This window comes from Lithobates pipiens, unplaced genomic scaffold (genome assembly GCF_037356315.1).
Source record: "Lithobates pipiens isolate NorthernLeopardFrog02 unplaced genomic scaffold, aLitPip1_a1.2 Scaffold_25, whole genome shotgun sequence".
Lineage (NCBI taxonomy): Eukaryota > Metazoa > Chordata > Amphibia > Anura > Ranidae > Lithobates > Lithobates pipiens.
The window spans coordinates 87,192,340-87,205,960 of record NW_027507787.1 but is presented as its reverse complement, the minus strand read 5'-3'; the positions used below and the strand labels follow the sequence as shown (position 1 = coordinate 87,205,960).

The 13,621-nt window shown below is 42.1% G+C and overlaps 1 long non-coding RNA gene across 1 annotated transcript; it reads right to left on the bottom strand.

The window, feature by feature from the left end:
• Positions 1-7,530: 7,530 nt before the first annotated feature.
• LOC143929908 (uncharacterized) lies at positions 7,531-8,077 on the bottom strand. The gene is made up of 2 exons (XR_013262640.1): positions 7,908-8,077; positions 7,531-7,815 (listed from the first exon to the last, which is right to left on the bottom strand). It is a non-coding gene; the product is annotated as an uncharacterized LOC143929908 (long non-coding RNA).
• Between the last annotated feature and the right edge of the window lie 5,544 nt (positions 8,078-13,621).

Genomic DNA, 13,621 nt, shown 5'->3' with positions numbered 1-13,621 from the left:
ATGGTTTGGCACCCACAGAGCCCTGATCTCAACGTCGTGGAGTCTGTCAGGGATTATATGAAGAGACCGATGGGTTTGAGGCAGCGTACATCCACAGAAGATTTGTGGTTAGTTCTTGTAGGTTTTTAGAACAACCTACCAATTGAGTTCTTTCAAAAACAGTGTGCAAGTGTACCTAGAATAATTAATGCTGTTTTAGAGGCAAAGGATGGTCACACCAAATATTGATTTGATTTGGATTTCTCTTCTGGTTATTTAATGGTTTGTATTTATCAATTAACAAAATGGAAAGTAAAGTGATACTAAACCCACAACTATAAAATGAGTCTGTATATGCAGAAAAGCATGCTTGTTATACTCACTGTGGAACACTAAAGGGTTAATCCTTTGCATTGTGTAAAAAGGCTGTTTGATCTTCTGTGATTCTCTCCTTTTTACTGTCCCCAATCCATCTACTGATAGAACAGAGCCTTAGAGCAGTGGTCATCAACCCTGTCCTCAGGGTTTACTAACAGGCCAGGTTTTATGTATTACCTTGAGGAGATGCAGACTAGAATACTATCACTGAGCAGCAAATGGTATCACCTGTGATGTATTTCAGTTATCTTGCAAACCTGGCCTGTTAGTGGGCCCTGAGGACAAGGTTGATGACCACTGCCTTAGAGGTACTCTGCAAATGCTCAGTTTGGTGTGTATTGCAAGAGAGTTTTTATTTATTTGTTTGAACAGTACTCATTGGTACCTGTGCTGATCACATGCAGTCTCCCCCAAAAAATAAACAGAGGGTCAGGGGTCCTGCAGCCTCATAGGACAATTAAAGCAGAATGAAAACGCCTCCTACAAGATTTAACCAGTGCTCGGCCGGACACTGATAGCCATCACATGACTGCCATATACCGCTGATGAGAAAAGGTATTTATCCATTTATATTTACTAAATAATTGCATTTCCATGTTCTGTGTACTCTGGAAGACCATATATATAGTGAATGCAGGGTTCTGGGTTTAGTAACACTTTAACACTTCTATTTCTGAAAGCATTCTTAATTTACAGCATTATTTCACACCTGCCTAAAACTTTTGCACAGTGGCATGTGTATAAATAAATATAATTGCCCATATTCGGGCTAAAAGGCAAGGAGGTTGACATTGTCCAGTGGAACATATACAAATAAAAAAAAATGAATTCAACCTGAAGCAGTCATTTTTAAAATGCTTGAGGTAAAGTATTAAAATTGTCCAATTCATTAAAATAACATGCAAGGGGGAGCCCTAATCCTGCTTTTGAAGGGGTGAAGGAGTAAAACTCTGTCACATACAGAAAGTGCTGCAGCTGCACTGACACTGAGGCTCGGTTCAAACTGGAACCAGCTGCGGCTCACACAGGAACACCATTCATCCCCATTTTCCAGTTCAGGAATGAATCAGGGCCGAATCTTTGCCTGAATTCAACCCTGAAACAGAGCTAAAAATGCACAGCGTTTCTGTGCAGAGCGCCCCAGAGATATGTGAACTGGCTCTGTAGAGAGCCGGGTACATTTTCCTGCTATGCGAATCGGATGTGGAGAAACCCGTATCGAATTCGCATAGGTGTGAACCCAGCCTTACAAAAGAAAAATCTTCACTAGACCCTTGGAAAATTTGTTTGACAAAATAATAAAATAAACTGGAATTTAGTTTTTCAGCTGAAAATTTACATACCTGACAAATGGATGGCTTAGAGTAAGCTGCAAGGGTTATAATTCCTGTAATGATATACTACAAAATAATTACATACATGTAATAATAATAACAAAAATTATAACATTGAAACATTAAGGCAGTTAACTAAAACTGAAGTGGTACTTACAGCTACTGCTGCCCAAAAGAGGTTTCCACTTATCAGGGAAAGTCTGTAAATAGAGAAGCACATCATGCCAATTCCCATGATCACATTATATGTGGCTGCACAAATCAGCACCACCTACAGAAAAAAAAGGCAATTCTTGTTTTTAGGTCATTCAGTATGCAGCAGGCTCCAGTTTACTTTTGTCACATGTCCTAGCTATATTTGTTGTATATACTGTATTTACTCTCATTGATACTACTTTTAACTCACTTCCTAACATACTGTATTTATGATTGTGAAGCTTTAGTATTCCATTGTCAGGACCTTGATCACCTGCTGGTGGCACTGTTCTTCCCTGATAGGAGAGTTCTAATTCCAGTGTCCACCAGCAGGTGTCTCCCAGCAGACGGCAGACCTCAGTAATCAGTTTCCACCTGATACTGGCTGCTGGGAGGGTATTTATGTCCTCCCCTACGAAGTGCCTTGCACTCCAGTGCTTTGCTGCTGCCAGATTCTGTTTGCCTAGATCCTGCTCTTGTTTCCTGCCCTGTACCTTGTACCCTGCCTTATACCTTTTGTTCCTGATCCCAGTTTTGTTCCACCTACTTCTTATCTGTACCTCCAACTTTTCCCTGCTTTTCAGTGTTCCCCATTTGATATGTATTGTATATAGTTAATTGTTAGGCTTCTGTTAGTTATTAGTCAGGTATTCTGCCACTGGATGTTTGGTTCACTTGTATTTTCATGCTTGCTGTAAGCTTAGGTTTGTATGGACTGTGTTTCTCTGTAAATAAATTTAACTTAAAGTGTTACTATTTTTTTAATTAAAGTAACAAACATATTATACTCATCTACTCTGTGCAGTGGAATTGCAGAGAGTGGCCCCTGATCCTCCTATTACTGGGTCCACTGGAAGCGCTCCTGGCTCCTCCTCTTCTTTGTGTGTCCCCATAGTAAGCCGTTTGCTATTGAGGCACACAGTGTCTGTGTGTTCTCGGGCTGTGTGTCTATGGAGCTGAGCTCCATAGACCTACACAGCCAGACTTAGCCTCATGCCCCACTTTATCCTCACTACATTTGATTGAGAGCAGCAGGAGCCAATGATGGCTCCTGCTGCTGCTCAAGTGCTGTGTAAAGAGGAAGAGAAGGGAAGAGAAGGGAAAAGAAATGCAACTGTGTATATTGCTGGATCTATTCCCCCCTCTCTTCTCCTTCATACAGGGAAAGGGGCAGGGGGGTAAAAAAATTGAAAACATTTTGTACCTTAAGCTAAAAACGTTTTTTTACCTTAATGCATTCTTTGCATTAAGTATCACTTTACAATATACAGTCTGGTCCCAGCTTCCTGAGGGTAGCCAAGCAGATCTGCCCATCTCTATTCTGAAAGGGTGTTAGGAATCAGAAACAAGGTTTTTAGCTATTTTTTCCTAGAAATAAATAATGTCTTATACCAGGGATATGCAATTAGTGGACCTCCAGCTGTTGCAAAACTACAAGTCTCATGAGGCCTAGCAAGACTCTGAGAGCCACAAGCAAGAGACCCAGAGGCAGAGGCATGATGGGACTTGTAGTTTTGCAACAGCTGGAGGTCCGCTAATTGCATATCCCTGTCTTATACGATTAGAAGTTAATTCCGATGATATTTCATGAGTGTGAAGTCAATCATTTCACTGAGAAACCGTTTGCAAAATTGTCTGTTTGTTCATTACTGCCATGATTAGTTTGGTCACATCTAACAAAATCAAGAAAAAGACAGTAGAGGGCAGCAGATCCCTACACCTGTTTTTGTAAATAGCTGCGAATCACAGAATTAATTATGTACAGAACTTCCTGTCCCTGTGTTGCTACAGTAGAAACTACAGAAGGAGAAAGGCAGAAAGCCTGAGACGACATGTCTTGTCCTGCTGCTGAACCCAGACCAGAAGCAGAGATTATTAGTGTTCCTATATTAATAGTTTACTATTGTTGCCCATATATTTCTGTCATCAGTCTTTAGATATACATAGATATACACCCAGAGTCTATCGGTTCCCTTGTGATGAACATGTACTCCCTTTACCAGATAATAAAGTCTGTGATATGGTTGGTGTACATGTGTAGCTGTCACCTTCCTGTGTCTTAGTACATGAGCCTGTTTATTACAATAGATTTTATATGCAGCTCTTGGTATTTTCGTTAACCCTGTCCCTTTAGGTTCTGGATTCTACAGCTAGTTTTAGCTCAGTTTTAGCTCAATAACCAGCATAGGCCAGAGCCAGCTTAGGCATGTGATGGCGCACTAGCTAGTTAGAGGTCCGGTTCCATGTTAGATTCAAAGCTACTAAGGACTAAGACAGAGTAGATAGGATCATGGATTTACAAAGTAGCTGGGTTATAGCATAACCCAGTGAGTTTGTCGCAGAGTAGAAATGTGACAGGAAATTTTGTATGATTCATGTGTCAGTATTCCCCAGAGGGCCTGGCCCTCTTCCATGAACACAAATATGTTCCATAGCATCCAAGTTTTGGAGTACTGGTCCCATCTATGACGGGGCGGTGAGAATGAGGTTCTCCATTTTATTTATGTTTTCAATCTTTCTAAGCCAACGATCGACTGCCGGTGGGTATGGGGATTTCCAGGAGAGGGGGATACATGCTTTGGCAGTGTCGAGGTGACAGGTTACGGACTTCTTATATGTGTTTTCCGGGGTTGTGGAAGCATGGAGGAGAAAGTAGACAGAGTCGCCTGGAACAATATGTTCCGTGAATTTCTGCACGGTTTGGCGGACATTTCTCCAAAAGTCTGCAATCTTGGGGCATGACCAGAAGATAAGGAAGAGAGTTCCTTGGTACCTCTAGCACCGCCAACTTAGGTCAGACGTTGCAGGGAAGAATTTATGCAGTAGTGATGGGGTTCTGTACCACCTCGTCATAATTTTGTAGTTTGTTTCTTGGATTTTTGTACAGATAGAAGATTTGTGTGTGAATCTGAGGATACGGTGTCTTTGGCTGGGGTTGAACTGACGATTTAGCTCTCATTCCCACCTGATTATACCCAGAGGTTGGTAGTCCGCTGGGGGCACAATCAAGAGCTTGTAGGTGAGAGAGGGGTGCAGTAGGGCTCCAGTCTCTGTACAGTATTCTTCTAAGGTTGTAAGAGGGTTGACTAGGGTCATTGGGAGGCAGGATGGACCTTAGGAAATGGCGGACCTGATTTGCTCTTAACAAATCTAAGTGGAAAGGGCCTGTGGGATCTGAAAGTTCTGTCATGGTCTACCAGCATCCCATGGCTTGGAATAGGCCGGAGCTACTAAAATTTTGAAATATCATGTCATTGCACAAAGCCAAATGCTGACGCTCATACAAATGATCATGCATGGTCGGCAGCGATAGCACCCAACGGTCACGCGCATCGGGTCCCCCGCAGTGCAGTGCGTGCCCTCTGGTGGCGGAAAAAGGGTACGATGTACCCGTATGGGGTTTTGCCCAGGAGAGCCATTCTGCCGCAGTATATCTGTGTAAGCCGGTCGGGAATCGGTTAAGCATTTGTACAAAAAACGCAAAAACGGCTCTGGCAGCAAAAGGGATAAAGCATTTAGTTTTTTTCTCTCAGTGTGATAAACAGGCATTTTCAAAGCCAGATGGCATGTCAAATGTCTAAAAGAAATATAATCTTTTTTTAACCACTTCAGCTCAAAAAGGTTTACCCCCCTTCATGACCAGGCCATTTTTTGTGATATGCCGCTGCGTTACTTTAACTGACCCAAATAAAATGTATGTCCTTTTCTTCCCACAAATAGAGCTTTCTTTTGGTGGTATTTGATCACCTCTGCGTTTTTTTTTTTTTTTTTTTGCGTTATAAACCCACTATTTTGAAAAAAATATATATATTTTTTTTTACTTTCTGCTATAAAACATGTAAAAAAATCCAATGTCTTCATCAGTTTTGGCCAAAATATGTTCTGCTACATTTTCTTGGTAAAAACAAATCCCAAAAAGTGTATATTGATTGGTTTGCGCAAGACTTAGTTTCTACAAACTATAGGATAGATTTATGGCAATTTTATTCTTTACTAGTAATAGCGGTGATCAGCGTTTTGTTTTTTTCAGCAGGACTGCGACATTATGGCGAACAAATCTGACACCAAGTAGCACTTTTTGTGGACCAGTGACACCAATACAGTAATCGGTGCTAAAAAAAATTGCACCGATCACTGTATAAGTGACACTTGCAAGGAAGGGGTTAATGTCAGAAGCGATAAAAAGGTTAAATGTGTTCCCTGGGAGTGTTTGCTAACTGTGTGGTGCTTTGACTGGGAAAAGACAGAGAACTGTTCCAGATTAGCAGAAACCCAAGATCTCTATCTTCCTCTCTGACAGAACAGTGATCTGCCTTGTTTACATAGGCAGACCCCCGTTCTGCTTCTTTTGAAAATGATTGCCGGGTGCCGGCAAACATCGGGTCCTCCGGGAGTGCGGGTCCCGCAAAAAAAAGTACAGGTACGTGATTTCACGCTGAAGGACTGCCCTGCCGCAGTATATGTGTTTGGCGCGGTCTTGAAGCAGTTAAAAAAAAATGTAATTCGGAAGCACCTTTTTAAGCAGTGCTGGAGGTGATGGGTGGGAGTAAAGCTTTTACATAATTTCACTAAGCGTCTGCAAATAGAGAGAAGTGCTGTTATTCTAAAGGGCTGTCAAAACTAGGAATGCTATCACCCGTGCCAACATTTAAAGCGGAGGTCCACCCTAAAGTGGACCTCCGCTCATCGGAACCCTCCCCCCCTCCGGCGCCACAATTGGCACCTTTCAGGGGGGAGGGGGGTGCAGATACCTGTACAGTACAGGTATTCTGCACCCACTTCCGGGATAGCTCTCTGCTGGAAAGGGGCGTAGATTACGCCCCTTTCCGCAAGTGCCCCGCTGCCTGCTGGGAAACATACAGATCCCAGAGGCAGCGGGGACCGTCCTTATTGCGCAGCGCGATTCGCGCATGCGCAGTAGGGAACCGGGAAATGAAGCCGAAAGGCTCCATTTCCTGATTCCCATACCCAAGATGGCGGCGGCAGCACCTTACAGACGATCTAGAGATCGGCTTCGGGTGCCCACATCGCGGGCGCGCTGGACAGGTAAGTGTCACTATTTTAAAAGTCAGCAGCTGCAGTATTTGTAGCTGCTGGCTTTAAAAAAAAAAAAAAAACGCACAGTCCCGGTGGACTCCCGCTTTAAGCAGCTTCAGAAGCAACAAGTGACAACACTGCAATGATTTCACTGCAGAAGGAAGAGAGTTTCACCCTATAAAAGGAAGTGCCTTCTAATTGTTCTACTGGCAGGGTCAATACTGTAGGTATTTAAAGAATGTCCCGGGGGTACTGAGAAAATGAGTCTAGTCTTACTGCAATAGGCAGCCTTTATTACATTAAAGTTGCCCATAGTTTCACTTAAAGTCATGTTGTATTGTGAATAAGGGCCATTGTCAGATAAAATCTCTCACTACAATTAATACTTCATCATAATACACAATCTTTAAAGTGGTTGTAAACCCTTACAAACCACTCTGACCTACAGGTAAGCCTAGATTAAGGCGTAAGGAGGAAAAAAGTGCATAAATGTAAATTAATGAAAAACGAGCTAGCTGCACACCCCTAAGTATTCGAGAGAGAATAAAAAAAGAAGAGTTCCCCTTGGGGTTTTCAGGCAGCAACAAGAAGCAGAGATAAATCCGTGAAAAGTTATATTTATTTTATTGATTCAACGGCTTATTTGCCATCATAGATTTAAAAATACAGGCTCTGGTATATAATATTATAGCATATCAGTGGATAAACAGTATATGCAACATTTAATACAAAATAGGTTACAGGAACAATTTACAAGTACAGCACTTTTTCAAAAGTTGCAAAATAGCACCCGGGCTGCCCCAATGCATTTCAACCTTCAGGGAGTCAGGGTCTTCTTCAGGGGGTAAAAAGCAACAAAGCCCTGGCGAAAGGAATAGTTATATTGTATATTCTGCAGGTAATCAAAGAAAAAAAGACTTTCAATATAATAGGTTTTAACTGAAAAATTAATGTAATATCAAAACTTATTTCGATAATATTTACCAGTTCCACCGAACCAATGCTTTTCAACCAGAGACTTCTAATAAAATCTGAAAAACGGAACAGTGCCTTCCCTCAAAGGGTCATCCTGGATCCGCTGCCCCACTATTTTGACCCACCTCAACCACCCACCAAGATGGACACAGGGGGGGAGGGGGGACAAAAGAAGGGGAGAAAAAAGGCGGAACACGGCTTCACTGGGGCATCAAACGCTAGCTTACAAGAATTGACAGTGTCTGGAGTTTCCCCAGGGTGAACAGAGGAACAGAGGAGGAGGTTCTTGGCACACCCAAGGTGGCCACACCTAAAAATAATGAAATACAATATGATATGGAGCAAATACATCACAGAAAATGTATATTCTAACTAGTTGTTTGACTGGAGTATTGCGTATATTGTGTTAATCTACAAAAGCATAGATAAGTGGGAATAGTGAAATGAGAGGAAATGCCACTTTGTTTCCCAAGTAATGTTTAAACAAATAATAAACAGGTGTGATATTCCATATTGTGACAATCAGTATTATGCTAAATAATGTGAATGTAGTTCAAAAATGACAATAATAATAATAATAATAATAATAAACTAGTGATACAAATAAACCAAAAATGTGTGACTGTGTAAAAGAAAAGAAATAAAAAACACTTTTGAAAAAGTGCTGTACTTGTAAATTGTTCCTGTAACCTATTTTGTATTAAATGTTGCATATACTGTTTATCCACTGATATGCTATAATATTATATACCAGAGCCTGTATTTTTAAATCTATGATGGCAAATAAGCCGTTGAATCAATAAAATAAATATAACTTTTCACGGATTTATCTCTGCTTCTTGTTGCTGCCTGAAAACCCCAAGGGGAACTCTTCTTTTTTTATTTTAGCCTAGATTAAGGCTTACCTTTAGGTCCAAGCAATATCTCCTAAACCTATATGGTTTAGGAGATATTTGCCCGAAAACGGGCACCGCTGTCTACGGCGCGCAGGCGCACTGAGCGCGGCATTCTCAGCGACGGAGCTGCCGCGCGTGTCGGCTCCCGTGCGGATGCACGAGAGTGACGTAATCGCGGCTTCGCCAAATGACAGCGGCGGAGCTGCAAGACCCCACCAACAAGATGGATGCGGCGGACTACAGGGGACAGCGGTGACTTCGCTGGCTCCTGTGTCAGGTAAGTGACACATAATGGACTACTATGCGATGCATAGTAGTCCATTATGCTTTGCCTTTGCAGGGAATGAAAGAGGAAGTAAACTCATCAGGGTTTACTTCCTCTTTAAATGCAAACAGCAAAGCTGAGTAGAGAATCATAGAAATTGGTCTTTTTATGAAGATTTTAGTACTTACACCCAGTTCAAACGGTTTCCCTTTCAGAAAGGTCTCATAAAAAGTGGTTGGAAGTGGAACTTGTGGCAAAGGAACATTGACATTCCATTGTGGAGCAGCAGCAGACATGGTCACTGTGGGAGGACTTGGAGGGACATTATACACACTAGACACTGGTTGGGCGATCTCCATGGGATTTGTATTTGAAGTGCTCAGAACGGGTTCTTGAGATGAGATGTTGGTTGGCACGGCCTCATAACTGAATGCACGGTCAGCAATTGGTGAAGTCATAATGTAGAGGATATTTCTTGACAACTCTGGAAATGTATAAAGGATCACATTCGGCATAACAATCCAAACACAGTTAAAGCAATCTCTATAATGTATGTAACGCAAATAAGATAATCCTCGGTACATGGTTGTTGATAAAAAAGGAACTGTAAAATTGTTCAGTCAAAATAAACAAAATGGGATATAAACAGACGTTAGCTCGACATTAATAAAAACCTTTCAAGCGCAGAGTAAAAATGTCAACAGCTATCATACAGACTTGCATTCTTGGTTGCTAACCATTGTGCAACATATATCTTTGGTCTTAAAGCAGACCTTGCACCACTTGTGCAAAAAAAAGGACAGGTTTGTTTTGGTTGTGCGCCGGCCAGCACACCAGACTTAAGGCTTTTATTCGTCTTATAACATGTAAGTGCATTACTCTTTATTTTAATAAACTTTAAAGAGGTTTTATGCCATGTGGAGCTTCTTTGTTTTTTGATATATAAACCATCCATCTATGTGAATGAGCGGTGCCCCAGGATTAGGAGAATACTATCAGTGGGAGAAAGACCCAGGCTGGTTTTCAGCCAAACACATTACTTGATCCCCTGTAATGGGGGATCATCTGGAGCTGGTAAGCATCAAGTCTCACTATTTTGGTGGCAGACCCTTCACATGAGGTGATTGATGGCACTTCTATCATCAGAAACCATCAAGGCTTACGATTTGAACCACTAGTGGACTATTTAGGAAAGCTCTATATTTTTATATCTGATGGGCTGATTTATAGGATCTCTTTTAGCGTGATTCTAATATTTTTGAGATTGTAGGACCCACAGAATTCTATCTGCTCAGTTTTTAGAACTCGAGCAGTAGCACAATTTTAAATATAAATAACAGTCCCCCCCATAATCCGGGGTGACCCTACCACATATAGGTGCTCGCGACTGGGGCGGGAGGGAGGGAGCTCCAATCTTCTTGGTGGTCCACAGGCAAAGAGGAATACCCCTTCACCTGTTAACCTTTTATAACCTCAGGAAAGCTTCCAGCACATTCCCTTAAACCTGATTGGCCCTTCCCTAAACCCCTGCTTTCACCTTCTTAAAGGGGCCTCACCCAGATAATCTAATCTTTGCTGTCCTGCTAGCTGCACTCATCTATAATAGCTGACGGGGGGGGGGGGTTTGGGGAGTCCACAATCTCAAGAAAGTGGACCCATAATGTGTCCCCTTTTTTCATGAGATTGTAGGACCCACCTCTCCCCAGACCTACCTATAATACCTTAACCACTTGAGACCCGCACTACGTCTATTGACGTCATGGGGTTTCGCTGGTTATATCTAAATGATGCCTGAGTCCACAGACATCATTCAGATATTGCCGTTTTCAGCCGCTGATTCCCTACACCATGAGAATGATCATAGCGGCTGTTCCGCTGCTTGATCGTTCTTACAGGCGGCGGGAGGGGACGCCCCCCCTCCCGCCACCCTCCGGTGCTTCTACCGACTCACCGTTTCCATCGGTGAGTCGGTCACAGGATCCGCCGGCCCCAGCATGTGATCATAGAGATTTCTGGCGGACTAGATTGTCCCCGGAGTCTCTATGATCGTTCGGAGGCCAGGCGCGATGTTATGACATCACGCCCGGCCTCGGTATTCAAATTAACGGCGCCGATCTGGCTAGGAAGCCATGATCGTTTTTTTTTTTTTTTATTCTTCCCAGCCTAGAGGTGAGATATGGGGTCTTATTGACCCCATATTTCACTGTAAATAGGTCTGATCGTGCCATATTCCTATTACAAGGGATGTTTACATTCCTTGTAATAGGAATAAAAGTCATCAATTTTTTTATTTTATTTTTTTAAGTGTAAAACTAAAAAAATAAAACTAAAATTAACAATAAAAAAAAAAAAAAAATTTTTAAGCGCCCCTGTCCCCGTGAGCTCGCACACAGAAGCGAACGCATACGTAAGTCCCGCCCACATATGAAAACGGTGTTCAAACCACACATGTGAGGTATCGCCGCGAACGTTAGAGCGAGAGCAATAAATCTAGCCCTAGACCTCCTCTGTAACCCAAAACATGTAACCAGTAAAAAAATTTAAAGCGTCGCCTATGGGGATTTTTAAATACCAAAGTTTGGCGCCATTCCACGAGCGCGTTCAATTTTGAAGCGTGACATGTTGGGTATCTATTTACTCGGCGTATCCTCCTCTTTCACATTATGCAACAAAATTGGGCTAACTTTACTGTTTTTTTTTTTTAAGCATGAAACAGTTTTTTTTTCAGAAAAAAACGCATTCAAAAAATTGCTGCGCAAATACCGTGCGAGATAAAAAGTTGCAATAACCGCCATTGTATTCTCTAGGGTCTTTGCTTAAAAAAACATATATAATGTTTGGGGGTTCTGTGTAATTTTCTAGCAAAAAAATTAGGAATTTTACATGTAGGAGAGAAATGTCAGAATTAGCCTGGGTCTGAAGTGGTTAACTAAAATAAGACCACGAGACCATTATTTAATTTTGGCAAAACTTGGCCACGGCACCTTTATTGGTTTTCAACAGTGTATTTATCATCACCATTTATTAAATCACGTAACCATAAATTCAACCAAACAGAATTCTATCTGCTCAGTTTTTAGAACTCGAGCAGTAGCACAATTTTAAATATAAATAACAGTCCCCACAAGCCGGCCTTGACCTCAAGGATGGCCCACCCCACCTGCCGCGGCCACAGCCTCCTCTACACTATATTGCAGGCCTAAATTGCATATATCTAAACCCACCTCTGATAAGTGCACCCCATCAAGTCTATACAGTCCCGGATAGCCACCTTCTAAGTCCACATGTTGATAAGATAGACCCCCAAGCTGGGGCATGAATTTCTCCATTGCCCTATTAACTCTTTTCCTCATCTTTTCCATAACCCTCCTCTTCTCAGAGATAGTCCCACGTCTTTCCTGGCTCTCCTCTGACCAGACTAAAATTGTGCCCGGGAAAATAGTGCTAAAATGAAGGAGGTCCCGCTTGATCATAAAAATCAAATCTAAAGTTCTAAGGTTCCCCAAATCATTACTGCCCAAATGAATTACCAATATAGAGGGCGAGGGCCATATTTGACATAACCTATTTAACTGAAAATAGAGTTGATACCACTGAAGTCCATTAATGCCCTTCCAAAGTAACTGAAAAGATTCTGGTTGTAATGACAGATTCGTTGAATAACTGCGTTGAGCCGCTCTTTTTTTGCGCCCAGTATATAAACGAATGTCCCAATATCCACACCATGTGTTGTGCACCTGGAAATTAAACAAAGAGATTAGGACGTACATATAACTGAAAACATTGGGACTGCCACCTCCCCATTTCTTTAATGTCCGCATCCGGGAACCCTGACCGGGCCGCTTCAGAAGCTGCACCTATCCTAAATGAGTGTGATGAGAATTTGAAGTCACTCAAACCCAGCCGTTCTAAACATCTTTTGAGTACTGCATCAAACTGATATTTTGTCAGAGGCCTCAAATCTGCGTGAATTAGGAAATGCCCCATTCCCGGTGGTCTAATAGCCAAGAATTGTTTAACAGCTGCTACTGGGCAATATATCCCCGAATTCCTGCAAATGGACCCACTTGCCCTTGCCACATTGATCCGTCTTGGAATATTGCAACCAAATGTGTACCCCATAGCTGTCCACCACCACCCGTTAATTCCTAATACCTGAAACACCCAGTCTATTTGCAGGCACCAATTCAGAAATGCGGAACGCTCCGAAAAAGGCCAGTGTAAATGCTGCCTTGAACAGTAAAACCTCATAAGCCGAGAAACATATGACTTCAGTCATTCTACAAAGGCCACCAAGGATGTCGAGGGAGATCGGTCTTCTATCATCCGCCAAGACTGTTGACCTCCTGTAACCCTTTAGTACCTGTTTCAAAGAAAAATAGGAAGAACAAGGTTGCAGACCCCTCAGCTTAAAGAAAAAGGAGATACCAGCCAAAACTTTTGTTATATAACTATACGAGTAGCTTTGCTGCATTAAACTATCCATGAAGGCTAAAAGCCTGTCTTCGGATGGTTTGTTAAAAGGAAAACCTCCCACACTGGCAAAGGAAAGCCAACTTCTC